Source organism: Dromaius novaehollandiae, chromosome 9 (genome assembly GCF_036370855.1).
Source record: "Dromaius novaehollandiae isolate bDroNov1 chromosome 9, bDroNov1.hap1, whole genome shotgun sequence".
NCBI classification, from domain to species: domain Eukaryota; kingdom Metazoa; phylum Chordata; class Aves; order Casuariiformes; family Dromaiidae; genus Dromaius; species Dromaius novaehollandiae.
Window position 1 is genome coordinate 17,088,890 of NC_088106.1, and position 16,957 is coordinate 17,105,846.

General features: G+C 37.7%; 1 long non-coding RNA gene across 1 annotated transcript in view; it reads left to right on the plus strand.

Moving 5' to 3' along the window:
* The window catches only part of LOC112981690 (uncharacterized), a 122,382-nt gene extending 106,241 nt beyond the window's left edge, over positions 1-16,141 (plus strand). The window contains exons 20-22 of the long non-coding RNA XR_003258778.2: positions 3,869-4,064; positions 13,671-13,713; positions 14,808-16,141. This is a non-coding gene — a long non-coding RNA (uncharacterized LOC112981690). The remainder of the gene's footprint in view (positions 1-3,868; positions 4,065-13,670; positions 13,714-14,807) is intronic.
* The last annotated feature ends 816 nt before the right edge of the window (positions 16,142-16,957 follow it).

Below are 16,957 nucleotides of genomic sequence, written 5' to 3' on the forward strand. Positions count from 1 at the left end.
TCGGTGATGGTGGAATCATCTTAATTAGGTCAGGTGAGTTACCATGGAAAAATTCATGAGATAGTTCCTTTGCTACCTGAGTGTGGGAATGGCAACCCCAACTCAGTGATGGCCATTCTCCTATTTAATTTGTGAATATAACTAACTTTGCTCTAGGAAACAGCACTTTCTAAATGCTGCTTCCTGCAGAATCTCCTAGGGATACTTGCCAAGTTCACCGGTGTGTTTCTGTTGTATTGGGCCTCTACTCCTTGTGAAAACATCTGTGTAAAACAGATGGATAAGGTGATCTTCCTTTGTAACCTCTCACCCATCACTTTCGGAGTATTCTGAAAAGGAATAAGACGTACCTCTCAGGGGCCCCAGGTCTGTGATTCATTTTGATGTAGGAGCAAAAGCACATGTTTTGCAGAGGAAGAATGTAGATCCTATGGGATAACTTCTTAAGATGCACAGTAGTCTTGAGTAGAAGCTGAGAAAGCGAGATAAAGCCAGACGATGATACCCTAGAGCCTGCTGTAGGACGAATCGTCCAAGCTATATGGTTGACAACCCTGGGATGAGATAAAGCAGAAGAAATGAATACAGAAAGGACAGCCTAAGAAACTTTTCCTACAATAAAAACAACAGTTAAGAAGCCTGACTGAAAACTATTGCCAAGTGCTGCTTCTGGACTGCATCACTTTCTTCTATAGTAATGAAAGACTTGTAGGAAAATTTATTGTCCATAAAGGGCTTTTTCTGTTCCTTCAAAGGGCCAGAAGAACGGACAGAGACCACTAGGCTGCCATAATATGTGAAATTGCCTCCAAACTGTACATTGTACCTCACATGAAAAACAAGCAAACCAGGAAGTATAAAATAAGCCTTGAAGGCAGTGCAGGGGGGTCACAAGCTTTTTTGGTGTTAGGGTCTTAGCGGCTTCGGCTGATGTCAATTTAAAGAGACAAATGATTACACCACAAACAGAAAAATAATGTGGCATTATTCCCTGAGGTATCAATATCTCATCACACACATTTTTTTTGAGTTAAGCAAAAAAAAAAAAAAAAAAAGACAAAAACAACCAAAAAAACCCCGAACCAAAAATCCTGCAGTTCCTCTGAACATGAATTTAACCAACGGGTTGCCTTGCTTCATTAAGTATTTTTAACCCCAGCAGAAAACCTGACTTGTTTAAACAGCTAATTGGGACCTTCCTTGTATTATGTCAGTTCAGGAATCCTAAAGAAAAGACTACAAACACACACAAAAAGAGAAGGAAAAAATAGGCAGTCATCCTGTGTGTTTAAGAATTTCCCTGGCAGATACTGGATTTCCAGTTCTAAGTCATTTCTTAAACAGCACTGGCGAACATCAAAGAGTACTGCACAGAGCCTGCTGAGTCCCAATTACACACCTCAAAAGTAAATGTTACCTCAATGGAAAGTCTTCAGAAATTCTAAATGAAGTAAAGGCCAAGATGTGCAATTGTTCCCTAAAAAATGCAGACCCTTTCTTTACTGATAATGATTGCTTCATTAAAATACCTAGTTATTAATATACGAAACTACCTCACTCAGTGAAAAACTGTTTTAAAATGTATTATAGCACATATGGATATTATTACTGTTTGCAAGATATCAGGGAAAGAAGTGTCAAATAATTAATTTCAGTGTATTTCTATTGTTTTTAACAAGCCATCTTTAGAGACAGGAAATCTTTTCTGAACATGGCTCATGTTTCAAATAAGAAATAGTACAAATAATTGGTGTGCTGAAGTCAGAGGAGCACAAGAGTCGTTTTATTAAATAATGAAGTCTTTAAAAGCTCTGTAAACTCTCTGTAGCTAACTATGTGTTCAAAGAGATATCCCTTTCACATCATTTAGCAAAAAATCATAGCAACAACAGTCTTTGATAGGTTTTTTTTTTTTCTCCCCACAGTAATGTACAGATTTTTCTGTAATGTATTAATCCAATTCAAGGAAAAAAATAGTGATATAGCCATAACATGTATTCAAATAAGTATTAAATAAGGAAATAGGCATGATGAGTACTCTTTAATTTCTACTGTACGTTCTCACTAACCTTCATGCCAGTGCTCACAAACATATTCCTGTCACATATGCTTGCCTTCCTGCAAGTATATCCAGAGAACTGGGAAATGCAGGCAAATGAAAATGCCAGAGTACCTTCTGTAGCCCCCAGCACACCTAATGTCACTATTATGGAAAGACTTTTTCAGTAAAATTGATATGCTAACACACTACCTAGTATAATATATATCAAATATGTAGAGGGGTGTGTGTGCGTGTGTACATATACTTTATTAAGCCTTTGCATTAAGCAGCCACCAAACAAGTGTTTTTTTTTTACCCACTGCTATCTAGATTATTACTTTTTTAACTCATGCTTCCCCTGGTTCTCCCTCTGAGGTTACAAGGAGTTCTGTTTTTTTTTGAAGAAACAAACAAAAATAGGTCCACCTTAAAGAACTGGATGTAAAACGGGGGACTGATAAAGTGTGTTAAACCTCTTTTTTTAGATTATTTTGATTCTAGGCTAGATGCATTGCAACTGAAAGTGGTTAGGTACAAGTAAGTCACCACTGAACCACATAGCAGATATACATGATAAATATTTTCACTGATAGCAGAAAGTCTAATTTCGCAGGGCAAAATAGTTGAAATAAGACTTCATTGCAACATATAAAAAAAATAATAATTCCCCATTGTTTCTGTCTTCATTTCTACAACTTTATTAGAATTACAAAATATTTTTAACTTGCTCTTCATTACTCTCTAGTTGCCTTCCACTCACTGCTTTTCTGTTATGGCAGTTTTTTCTTGATTTTGTTTTCCATAGGATTTCTTTCTTTATTTCTCTCTTTCAACCCAGGACCATAATATCTTTTCTTATTATAATGGTTTTATCTACTTTTTAATTTTGCCTTTCTTTTTCAAAAATTCTGTCCACTGTCTGTATGGGAAACATAACTCAATGGTTTACCTTTGAAAGGAATGGGGAATCATACAAGTGAATCACTGAAGGGGGAGAATTTACATTTGATTCCATACTAAAAACAGCTGATGTTGACTGTAAATGGCGTGGTATGAAATACCTATTAGGACCCTTGCTTTTAAATGATGAGCTTTGAAAAATGCCCTTTAATGAGAACAGCCATGTTACATTAACACCTACTTCTGTTGTGAAAAATAGCAAAAAGTGATCCAGCTTTGCCCATACTCACAGCTTCTTGCTGCCAGATCTGAGCTTCGGTGCTGCCTACAATCAGTGCCAGAAGAGACAAGCAGAGGAGTCAGCAGCTGAGACTGTAGAGAAAGAGCTCAGCAATAGTTGTGGGCCCTTCTAAAGAAAATATTAAGATATAGATGTTTTGGGGGTATTTCTACTCCATTAGGCAGTCATTATGCCCAATGAGGACTCTTACACATCTCAAAGGTGGATCTGGTTGGTCAGGTATGGGCAGAAGCGGGTTTGGATAGAGGATTGGTCACAGCTATAAACCAGCTATCAAGGTAGTCAGGTATCAAAGCTATCAAGGTAGTCAGTTAGCAGCAGCAGTACTGAAGCTAAAACACAGAAATCACATGGTAGGGAGGCAATACACAGTAAAATGTGAGGAGCTTTGAAGTGCATGTTACTCTCCTTTTTTTTTTTTTTTTTTTTTTTTTTTTTTTTTTTGCCTGCTTCTGATCAATACTAAAATAATTTAGAACTGCCATTTAATTCTGAATCCAGATAAATGGCAGCAGTTCCTGTAAGTCTTAGAACACTTGTCTCAGTCTATGTGGGATATTCTGGGTGCAGGCTTCTGCAGTTTTCTTTGCTACCATGAGGACTAATGGATTGCTCTTTTTTTTCAGGATATCTTGGATTGTGGACTGCAAGGGACCAGTCATTCCTTGTGGCTCAATATTACCTTCAGCATGATCCAAACCACAAATGTGAGACTTTAGTTATCCTCCCTTTGTTTCAACAGAATGGAACATTTTCATGATCTTTATGATTTTTATGACTTGTTTATCAGCTGAAAAAAAACCCCAAATTTGTTCTTAATTGGTAAGTGAACTCATGTATATTTTTAACTTTTTGTTTCTGTTTCAGTTTTTATAACACAGTTATTTCTTCTGTGATGCCATAAAGTCTCTGGCTGTTTTACAGTAAATCACTAGTTTCAGGACAGTTAGAAGTCATGAAAACTTGCTGATTTCAAGCTTGTACTAAAAAGGATTCTTCAGCTCACGTTGGTGTGCTCAGACTTAATAGGATGGCCTTGTTCCTAGATGATATCAGCATTTTTTGCTATTTGCAATTTTAAGAAATTTTCTATTAGTACAGTGGTACTAGACTAGTACCAAATACTTTTAGATTTCAGGTTACTTGGTTCAAACTGCAGTACGTCAGAGACGACAGTGCACTTACCCACTAAAAAAGATCATTTAATACAGTTTTATGAACCACTACTGTTAAAAAAGATATCCAAGTTGTCATTTTAAAGTCCTCTTATTTCTTGTAACTGTCTTACCATATCTGGCATCAAAACTACCAGGACAAAGTGAGGAACTCCCTTGTATTTGGGATAGATTCAGGGAATATACAAAATATTTCTGCATTGTAATGCTAAAATGATTCCTCCAAATTATCAGCATGTAAGGAGAGCTCCAGTTTTACATACTTTAGTTTCTGTGTGCCTAAACAAAGAATCCAGATTGGGACATCCATATTTCTGTCCAGGATTTCCTAGACACAAATATGTGTTCACATACCCTTAAAATATTTGAGGTATGCACAGTAAATCCATTGCTTTCAAAACATGTCAGACTTACATGTGAATCTGCAGAATAACTGGACACCACATGCTAAGCAGATATTATTCGTCCTGGAAAATACAGATATACTGTGAATGTCAGAACCACCCAGCAATGCACACCAGCGCTTCCCTGACTGTGTCCCCCAGGACAGTGAACCTGGTGCTTCCCAGCACAGTGCTCACATAAAACACACATGTATAGGCTACCATAGGCCAAAGAAAGAGTATGTCTCCTCTATAACAAAATGTACAATATTTCTAGACAGAAAAACAGCAACATGAAAAGCCCTGGACTGCTGGAAAACTGTGGCAACTCTAGATCGCATGCATGTAGCTTTGTAGCAAGTCCCAAAGAAATTATGGAGTTGCACTAGTCAAAATAAGGTTAGATCTGACCCAGTCACTTTTCTGCTCAAGAGAAGACTTTGGTCTTTGGAACTGGGCGTTACCATAGATCAACAAACAAAACTAGCAAAATGATAGAACATACATTAGAGTAAGAATCATGACAAGGTCATCAAGAAACTCATGAATGAATTAAGCCAATAGAAACAAGCAAAGTGAAAATATCCAAATCTATACACAATCAGTCTGGGGAAAGATAATGTTACAACAGATGTTCAGCCTCTTGTGCATTTTCAGCAATTCCAAATTTCAAGAGACAAACACTGCTTTTGCAGTGTTAGAGTACATGTCCAATGGGAGGTGTTTAGAGAGTGTATATGCACTTTAAAAAGCTAATTCTTTTTGTGAGGCAAAAAAAAGAAAAAAACCTTACAGAAGATGAAGGTCTTGGAATTAGCTCTGTTAATTCATCTCCACATGCCAGTGTTGCTTGATGTGCTGCTTCAACCTGGAAGCACTGACGTGTACAGACAACCAGTCACATTGAGCCCAGCAGCGGGGGACAGGGAAGCAGCCGGGGAGCAGGCAAATGCAGGGCAGATCTCAAGATAGCAGGGGAGAGTGCCAGGAACAAGGATTTTGCGTCATAGGAAAGCTATTTTGTTCTTCCTGGAGACTTCTACCTTATATGCCAAAAATGGGATGTTAGGCATGCAAGGTTGAATTGCTGTATTTCAGCACCAAAATACTGATGTGCAATGCAAATTTCAAAAAACAATATCACTCATTCTTACTGGACTGCTTTGATAAAAGTGTGTATGAAGAGTGCAATATATCTTCCTTGTACTAATATACAGTATACACAAATGGAGCTTTAGATTAGCTGTCAACAATGTCATATCCATGTTTATAATGCCCTGTTCATGCCTGGGGCTGACAGTCTTTCTTATTTTTATTCACAAATTCCATTTAATAACAGCAATAAGTCACTCTAGACAGTGCATTTCTAAGGGATTTTTGCACTTCTCAGGTGGTTAAAGTCACTTGACCTTCGGCCCCATGCCTTAAAAACTCCCTAAGAGATGTGCTAAATTGCCCAGAAATACATTGCCTGTCATGTCTTGTTGCTTAATTAAGGGCCAACCTAGATGGCCTATAAGAACTGCCCTTAAGTAATTACTAATTGATCTCCTACTCAAGGAAAATGAATAAATTCCATAGCAGCCGCACTGTCACATGGCATTTGCTCAGATTCATATTCCTCCAACAGAGAGTGAAAAGCCACAGTGAACTGGTGGACTGAGCACAGAAACATCTTTAGAGCAGCTAAGCCTCGCTCCCTGAGTTTGTTGTACCTTATTGGCTGCAGCCACAGCTCTCAGTCCTGGGTTGAGGCAAAAAAATATTGCTTGAAAGTCAAAGTTTCTAGAAGCTAAGAAATTTTAGAAATTCTTAAGGTTACAACTCTGTTGTCTGTAACCAAGCAATCTCAGAGAATGAAAAATCATCACTTGATGATAAAAGCATAAAAGATTATAGACTACCAATATCCCCTTGAAGGAAGGAGGCAGGATTTAGATTGGAATAGGAGAGATTCTTGCAAGTTTTGTTACCCAAATTATTTATCAGAATACATGAAACACACTTCCTGGACTTGTTCCATTTTCTGTCTAAGGCTCCAAACTATCCAAAAAGTGTTAATATTCTCTGTTTTTATAAGATGAGAGTGCTTTGGGCTATATCAGAAATCTTAAATATAAGTATGAATGATGTGTTCAGGTATGAGAAATCTAAAAACTATGCTCTTAAAAAATGTATGGATAACAACATTTATTAACTTCCTATTACTCTGAGCAAGACTATAGGCACATATTTCCTCTCCAAGAAGTTCTCCAAGCAATGAGTTGACTTCTCACCCTACTTCTATATTAGTTGGCATACGTCATAAAATTACACAAAGTAAAGAATGAACCATTCTCTGAAACATTTCCCTTGAACACACTCGGTGAAACGAGGATCCCATTGGAGTCAAAGACAACGTTTCTGTTGACTTCAATGAGGCCAAGATTTTGCTCTGGTAGACATGAATAATACAAAACTACACAAAATTCAGGAACCATTCTGATACATGGCAATACGTGGTCCAGGAGCATAAGCCAAATTTGATAGCACATTGTATGAAAAACCGTACTGGTTCCACGCTCCCAAGAGATGCTTCGCACGGGGATCCACCTACTCCACCGAAACCATGTTAAGGAAAGAGCAGCATTTTGCAGGGATGGCTGAGAAACAGGAAATCTGAATTCTGGGACATCACTTTCCCTGCGTAACTCTGCAGGTTACTAAAACCTACTCAGGTGTGTAGGTTCAGCATCAAGCCTTCTGCTGCTGTAGCACCGTCTTCAGGAAAATGTCTTAGTTACAGAGAATATATTCTGATCTCTGCAGTGGCACTAACACAGGTAGCATAACACTAGGAGCCATCCTAAAATATATGTCTGGTTTATTACGTCCTTAACTGCCACATTTTCCATGCCTTTTAATATGTAAAAGGTTATGGAGTTGGTTCCCGTGAAACTGTAAAATGTTATCGATCACTGCGGCCTGTCACATAAATACACATTCTTGTCATTATGTTTATGTAATTGATTGCTATTATTTGATTCTGACATATTTTTAAATCAATCTCTTGATATTTTAATGAAATAAATGTGTTAACCAACAGCCATTCCTTAAGCCTTGTGGTTTGAAACAGCAAGCTATGAAGAGTCTGCTTGTCCCTACCTGAATAAAACCAAAGGATTGAAAAACACATTAAAACTGGACAAGGGCTCATTTCAATCAATTCTCTGTGTACATTGTGTAAAAATTACTTCTTGTCCTATTTTTACAATTGATATAATTCTGGAATAAGATGTTTGTTTAAACTGGCTGCCAACAAGATGTGTAATCATATGTAGTGTAAGCTAACTTGTCACAATATAACATTTTTACAGCTACTCATGGGCAGCAATGAACTGTGCATTTCCAATATTTTTTCAGAACCTCTGAGCTCAGCTAGTGACATATCATATTAACATCACAAAACTCAATATTCATGCAGCATTTTGGGGTAGCAGAAGAGCTTATTCCTTTAAAAATAAGGACATAGTAATATCGATACTTCTGATTTCTGGACGTGCTTTGCAATTTCTTACAGCTGAAAAGGGCTTTGCTGTCATCATGTTCTGCAATGATTTTTGTGTTTTTTCTATAACATTTTTCTCCCTACACATATGGGTTTTATATCCTCTTCATGTTGGTATAGCATGAAGTCTTATGTGGAATTTAGAGGATCTGAACTAAATGTAGCTAAAAGGAACTTTTGGATGAACTGCCTGGGATTTGTTCAGATCTGTTAAAGTAATGGGGAAAAGCACAAAAGGATAAAGAAAAGAAAGGCCTTAATCTTTGTTCCATGAGTGATAAAGCAGCATCACATGGGTGAAAATTGGCCTGACCTTCACCCACATGATGTTGCTTCTGCCTCAGCCACTCTTTCTTTGCTCTGATTAAGTGAAGATAGCCTCTTTCTCTGCAAGGAAAAGTCAAAGAACAAAAAGAAAAAAAAATCCTGTCTTAACTATAAAAGGTTTATTTTTTTAATCACAGTTGGGCTCATACAAGCCAGTTTCTAATCTTATTTTTTTAAGCTAAAAAAGTGCCTTTTTAGAATTTCTTTGGCTCGGTTTCTTTACCCTCCTCCTTCCCCCCCCCCCCCCCCCCCGAACATCAGGGCCTAGATCTTAACATGCTTCCCTTGGATGTGCTTTGTTGCTCATCTTCACTTTTACATGATAGCTGCTTGACTTAAATGCGTTTTTTGCCAAAGGATTGCCCCTTGGGGAATGGAAAAACTGGAGGGAGGGAGAGGAAAGGCAGTACTCAGCTGGCTTAAATGGCATGTACAGTATATCTATTGGCAGGGTATTGCCAACGCTCTGAGGAAACTTTTAGTGCTGTTATATCTCAGGTTTTACCACTGGATGCCATACACCAGCTGATACACGGTTTTATGTGTCAGGTTATCCACATTCATAGAGACAAGAGAATTTTACTGTGACACTACTGTCAAAAAACCTCTGTGACTAATATTTTTAACAGCATGATGTTTAAAATTTGACAAGGATATAATAATTCATTCTTCAGATAGTCAACATACTCTGAGAGAAAGTAATGTCTGCAAAGGTTTCAAAAGATGCCCATTGAAATTAGTCTCTTTTTATGGATATTGTATAACCCATTTTCTGTGACACTATTGCAACAGGACCAAAATATATTTTTAGTAGGATGCCGATCTACCAAAATCAATTAAACCTAAGGTTAGGTATATGCATATATCTATGTATGTGTGTATCTATCTATCTGTTTGAAGAGCCAAGAAATCTGGCTGTGAGCCACTGAATTATTGGCTAAGTCCACAGGCTAGGTTCAATTTCCACCCGTCATTTTTTCCCTCAGACTACAGGAGCTAAGTGTATATGGTACTATGCAACAAAATGGAATGTTAGTGCAATGTGTAATGTCTGTTATTGTATCACACGTCTGAGTTAGGGAATGAGGAAAGACTTCCCCAACTTACCTACAGAAGACAGGCTTCAGAGAGCTTTTAGCTGGAAACCCACACACTCTATATTATAAAATGGCAAATTACTTAATAAAAAAGTCATTATTGAAATTGTCATGAAAATGACATATGAGATTATGTCACATTAAGTCATATGAAATTAAAGTCATACGTATGGATACTAGTGTGAGTTGTGTAAGTCCAGTGTGACTACTGCTGATTAATTAGTGTTGGGAACAACATACACCAATTCACTTTGTTTAAAAATTTTGTAGCAGCTATAATTTATAAGAATGCCAATTTAGAACATGCTTGAAATAATACAGCTTCTAATTATGCTATGTGAATTACACTAAAACCAACAACATCTCTTCCTCTTTGGCAGTGGTATGCATTTTCAGAAGAATCAGCATGACTTATTTTCTGGCCTGGAGAGGCATTGTCTAGCTATACATCTCTGAATAAAAAGAAGAATGGATTGATTATTTTTAGTGATATAACTGAAAGTAATAAGCTCTATTTTTTGAGTGTGTATTAATACTGGTCACACCATCTAAGAATATGTTCCACTTTGTTTTCTCGAGTAAATTCCACCATTGTGCCCACAGGGAGTACCACACAAAATGTTGTGGTTGTAAATATGTTCAGCAACAGCTAGAATCTGGACTCTGATTCAAAGCCCATTGAAGTCAATGAAAAGACTCCTATTGACTTCACTGTGCTTTGGCTCCGGTGCTTGATTATTTAGAACTTCTAATGATTATTCAGTGGAAGAGGCAAATACGATGAGCTTTGGGTACTGAAATCCTCTTGTAGTCCTTTTGTTTATAAAATAAAACATATAAGGAAGGATTTTTTTAGGGCAAAAAATTATAATTCGTATAGCAAGTTTAAAATGCTCTGCTATTCAGTACGTATATACATTCACATACACACACGTATATGAACATATACTGAATTATATACCTATACACAATGCATACAAATATACACTCACAGACACATCCCTTCCATGCGCATACAAATTATATGCATAATTTTTGATAAAAACCCCTAGGGTTTTATTTGTTGGCCTGAACAGGAGTGTCCATCTGAGGCACCACGTGGTACCCGAAACACCCGCGTGGGACTGGCAACAGTGACAGAGGGTCTGTGAGAGACATATTTCCTTCTGGATTTTCAGTAGGAGGCCTGGTGGAATACCCAGGCCTTGTCAGATGGCATTAGAGTCTTGCTTTTAGGCAATTGAAGGGAACCCTTAGTGTCAGTAGTTAATAATCAATAGTGGATTATCAAAGCTCCATATATTTTCTCTGCAGTATTCTTACAGAACTGTTTTTAAGCGCATGATTTGACAAGCCAACTGGTTTTAATTTTGTGTCTTGAATCATTATTTCGTTAGCGAGAGGACAGCATTCATGATGGCATATAAAATATTGACGCAATAGGCTAAATTTAAAAAGATGGAACAGATCGAGAACCACATTAAATAACAAGAATGTGTTTTTACTTAAACCACTAAAAATACATTTAAAATACATTTTTGGCTGAATTGTCTGGCTCTCTCAAAGTCTGTCAGTACTACAGCTTTGCTTTCACATGCCCATAAAAGCTCACATTAGGTAAACATGGTATCATCCTGACCAGTAAGGAAATAAGGAGGGGAGGTAGCTTGCTAACTTCACCTGCTAGTTAGCAGCTATTGACAGTTCTAATTTGGAGCCCTTCTGGCTATCAGACAATAATGAGGATCTGTACCTTTGTTCCTTTAAAAGAGTCTGAACCAGCCATTGTATCTTACTGAAAATGCACGTTTCTACATATTAAATTGCTCTACATACAGCATGTTTTGTATGATTTTTTCAGTTCATGGCAGCTGCCTCAAACAAGCTTGAAAGGCTCTATTATGGTCTATTGGGTCAAAAATGGCCTTTTTTTAAGTGCCAAAGTACTTAGTTACAGTGAATTGGTAACACAATATCCACACCATAATATGCATATTGTGCATGACAAAAGGCGAATAATTTGTAATCCCCATTTAAAATAAAAGCATAAATACCTACTGTATTCAGCAGATCTGAAATGCTCTACCGGTACATATTTAAAAGAAACTCAACATGTCTATGTGAAAGACCAAAATAGTCTGTGTTTTGTTTATGGAACTTATTGAAAAAAAGTAAGATTTATTGCTCTTTTTGGATTTTCGTTTATTCCCACATCAGTATTAATTTGTAATCATCATTGAAATGTAGCTTGGGAAATTCACAAGCAAAAATCTGCATCCAAATAATACTGGGAAGGAGGGAGAACAATCAACATTAAGTCTACCATATATGTAATCCTCCAGGGCAAGGTAAGTTCAGATCAGAAAGGTGTCTCATCCTTCTTAGAGGCCCATTTCTGATTCTGTCATTCACACTAGGAGTCCTCTTCTCCTTGGAGAAAACAAGAACAAGTTGGAGAATAATGCATGGCTCCATGAATGGCAGAAATTAGGTTATGATTGTTTCATTGCTGCATCACTTTGCTTCACAAATTCAGTGTTCCTCACTTTTGATAACATTTTTCTTATATTCCTTCCTTATATATGATACTTACTATCTTTCAGTAACAGAAGGAAAATCCATTAGGCTGGGGTGAGCTTTGGCAAGGGCAGAGAAAACTTGTCCAGTGTCACCACCAGATGTGGGTAACACTAGGGACTGCTGTACTGCATGATCACTGTCCTCCTCGTCCTTCGTACAGTCCTTATTTGCAAGAGATTGCCTTAGTCTGCCTGCTGTTTCTCACAGATTTTTTTCTGATAACATATATAAATGTCATCCTCCATTTTGTTATAATCATTTAGTGATCCACATACAATATATGTAATCTGTAGACTTACTTTTATCTGCAAAGCCTGAAGATCCTGTTCATTATGTTTTATGTGCCAGAATAGATCAAAATTATTCCCAGAAGGATACATGTTTAAACTGGCAAAGAAAAATGATTGACATCTACCATAAGCACTTTTGTCAAAGCTTTGGCATGTTATCGGTTTGAAAAACTCTTCTAATGAACAGTGTCCACACTCACCAGATGTGTTATCAAGAATATGCCAGATACTTGTAAAATTCTGCTGCAGTCTTAATGCCAACTGTGTAAAATATAAACCAGTTAGGCTACAAATTCTGCTAAAGAAATTTGGTTGGATAAAGACCTGAGCCTAAAGGGTCAAAGAATGTAAATAATTCTAGGCAAGAGCCTACCCTCTTGGCTAGCTGCAAAAATTGGGGATTATTATCTCTACACTCAAACACTAAATTGCCTTGTATAAATTTGCAGCTTTATTACTGATAAAAGCAGAATTGGAAAACACTTAGGTTAAAATAAAGCTTTATATCTATATCTGAGAAAGAAAACTACAGTATTGAATATTCCTTTTTGTTTATCCTTTTATTCCTAAACACCTATTGCTGGCTCATAAATATTCTTGTTTTCAGAGAGTACAATAAGCACTAAAACAAAGTCTGTCATGAACACATTTGAGAGAGGATTTGAGCAACCAAGAGCTTGGCAGAGTATTTTAACAAAACCCTTTTTCCTCCAGGTTTTGAAAGAAATGTTCTATATTACAGAATGCTTGCTTAATCCACCGGTGCATTGTAGGCAGGTAGGCTGGGTTCAAATCTGCTCTGACCACCCAAAGACAGCAAAGCAGGTAGAGGATATGTGTGAACTGGGATCTTGGTCTAGGTTTCTCCTGTAACTGTTTCAGGTATCCAAAACAGGGAATTGTTTTAACCAACCACTCATCATGGCATTCATATTAATGCTTATTAATGCCTATTAATGAACCTCTAAATCTCAGAATATTAAATACCAGGTAAACTAATTTAACTAATTAATATTACACATTACACAGGATGAATTCTTTTTTGGAGCTGTGTACCTGTTGGGACTGACATGTGAGTAACAGAATATCAGATTTTTTTTGTCTATTTGTCTTAGTTCCAAGAAGAAAATAATGCATATTTGCAAATTCAGGTAAGAGCTATAACACAAAGTTAGTGGTTTTTGGGTTTTTTTTTTTTTTTTGAGAATCTACAATAAAACTCAGAAAAATTTGACCTAATTATTAACAATTTCTGGTCAAGCTCCTACCAATCATCCAAACACAGATTTTAAATCCTTGCTTGGATGCTCTTGAAAAGTGGCCCAAGAAAATAAATATGTTTTGTTTAGTGCTACTTATTTGCAGCTACTGCTTCCACACTGTCCATCACAAAATACAATAAAGAGTAAGATATGTTTTTGGTTGTGGAGATTGTTCCCATTCCATCATTTAAACCCTGGTTGGAAAGGCTCCCTATTCCTTCCCTGGACTTGGGGGAAGTTCCCAGTTGACACAGGATCAGGGTATGAACCTCACTCCTGTAAATGTCTAAAAGCACCATTCGTGCATTATACTAAGATAGGCACTACACATGATTTGGCTGATATTCCCATCTGCTAGAACCGCTATTGCTTGTCTAGTATCTCCCTGCTTCTCCCTGCCATGGCAGAGCTTCCCTCATGTCCTGGGAGGCTCACCAACAGCACTTCTTCCACTAGCTTCTCTTCTTTTGGCTAGTTCTTTCTCAGAGTTACTGTACCTTTATGCAGAGTAACATTTTCTGAGCGGAACTAAAGAAAAAAACCCAAGAGCTTATTAGAATCTTTGTCAAAATTACAAACACAGAGGTTGGTATATATGCATTTTAATAATTTCTAGTTATGCCTGAAGTTAATTTACAGAAGCAGTTTTACATTATTTTAATGGCATTCTCTACAAATAAGATTCAGTGATTTCTGTTTGGTTTCGATGTCTTTTTATGTTTTGCTTGTTTTAACATATATATTAATTTGCTTTATCAATAATAAGAAAAATTAATAGAGCTCTTATTAAGGTTAAAAGCACCTCAGAGAAGTCATTGTCTGTCAGCTTCTGTTTTATTACAATCATTGCAACAAAGTTGTATTACTATCACTGACAAAATAACAACTCCTTTTTCCCTAGCAGGTTTCAGGTTGCTTTTCTGCTCTTGCTCCTGCAGAAGAATGGGAGCAACTGGAAACTGTCCTTCAGAGTTAATCCAAAGCACCTGCAGAGCAGCACAGAAATGGGAATGGCTCCAGCATCACCTCCCTGCCCCACGCGTCTGGGGCGCCTTAGCCCTTTCCCCACCACACTGTGGCTCATCCTTCCCTGGCATCAGATACCACTGATCCTGGCTTTCCTTGGCCCCTATTTCTTCCCGAGCACAAGCGGACTCTGCTCACTAGTCCAAAACAGTGCAATACGTCTCATAATTTCTCCCTTAAGAGGTCTAATCCTTTGGATTTCATGAAGGCACTTTTCCTGTTGACTTCAACAGAAGTTGTATCTGAAGACGAATGGCAGGATAATATCCATTTGAAATATAAGTGGACAGCAGCATCAAATGAGATGGTTGTTGAAAAGGGACTGAAAGGAAAATGATGATGGGGCAAAACTATTCCTTCATACCAACACCTTCAACCTTTTCATTTCAGAGTGTTTGTTAAGTGATGAAGAGGGTCTCTCTTTGGTTAATGTAATTTAAAGATAATTCTTTGGAAAGGAGAAGGGAGCCTTTCACAGCTGTATCAACAATATCTTCTCTCTTAAAAAAAAAAAAGCAGCTGACTTGACATGTCAAGCATCACATATTTGGCCATGAAAGCAGAATATAAGCCATGCTAGCCAATAGCACAGGCTTGGAGCAATGCCACTGAAAAGTTGTTCTGTAAACTGATGCTACCTTATTTCTTAGACGCTAGGACGGCTTGCTAAGATTTAATAGCAATATAGAACTACCACATTCCTGGTTGATATTTCTTTTCTTGTTACATGAGATCCATGCATGAAGTGAAAAAGAGCAAATGAACCTCAGGTTTACATCACCACTGATATGTGAATGATTGATCACCCATTAAATCACATACAGAGCTGGTAACAGCACACGGGGTAGCGTTAAAGTAAAATGTTTGATATTCTTTACTCTAATTAAACATGGAAAGAATATGATGCAATCTGTATTGTAAATGTTATTGCAAATTATAGACCTAAAGGAGAGGTGTTATGCCACCTTTATAGCCCCCAGTTCCTGGAGACTGTGACTTAGAGCTGCCTCAGGGCTGCCCTAAATTACACCATTTGGTAATGACTCCCAAAGGGCTGCTATGCATCCAGTGGTTGCTGGAGTGTAAAGTACTTTGGCTATGCCAGCAGCCCATCATTTCACAATGGAGGCTGAGAGCAGCTGGCATAGTGCTTCGAGGAAATCCCCAAGTAGTGGTTTAAGACATTTTTCTAGCACTTTTTTGTCATGAGAGTGATATAAAATAAAGGCCAGATTTCACAAACACACAGGGGCTTTTTCTTTTTATTTAAGCATCTGTAGTGGGTTGATGAACTTGGAGATGAAGGTTTCTACAGGGTTTCAGAACAGGTACCAACCTAATGTTGCTTCAGCTTGGCGGTATTCCAGGCCTCTGTCCTCATCCCGATTCCCTGCTCCGTAACACTGGCTGTTGCAGTGCAATACCACTGTCAAGTCATACTCCTGACTTACGTCTTTGTAAGTGAAAGGAGAATCCGATTCCCCTTTTAAGTGCAAGTTCTTCAGTTCAGGCTCACATTGCACCCTGCCCTGGAGCTGCCTAAGGTACCAGCTGAGTTGACATGTATAGAAGGCCCTTTGAGTACACTTACATCTAGCTCATCCCAAAGCTCAGACCATCCAGGCAAAGTGACTGATTCAGACACTGTTTTTATGTACAGTGTACAGGTGGGCCAACCATTCTTACACAAATATCTCAAAAAATCATCTGTGAAGTTATTACTTAGCATTGGCAGTTTTAGGGACTTGGTTTAGATGTGATACTTGTTCACTTAAAAGCATCCTGAAGACAATAACTCCCTGCTAGCAGCAGAAACTCACGAGTTTCAAGCTCAGCTGAGGCAGTCCAAAACTCAGTTGATGACTGCGTTTTCAAACCTATCAGGCAACAATCCACCACTTACAATGTTACTAAAGGCTCTATGAAACATAGAGAAACATCAAGTTATTGATAGGGGAGCTGTACACAGCTAGGAAACGTACAAAGCCTCTGGGCATCCACAGAAAGGCTCGGTGTCAGATTTACTAG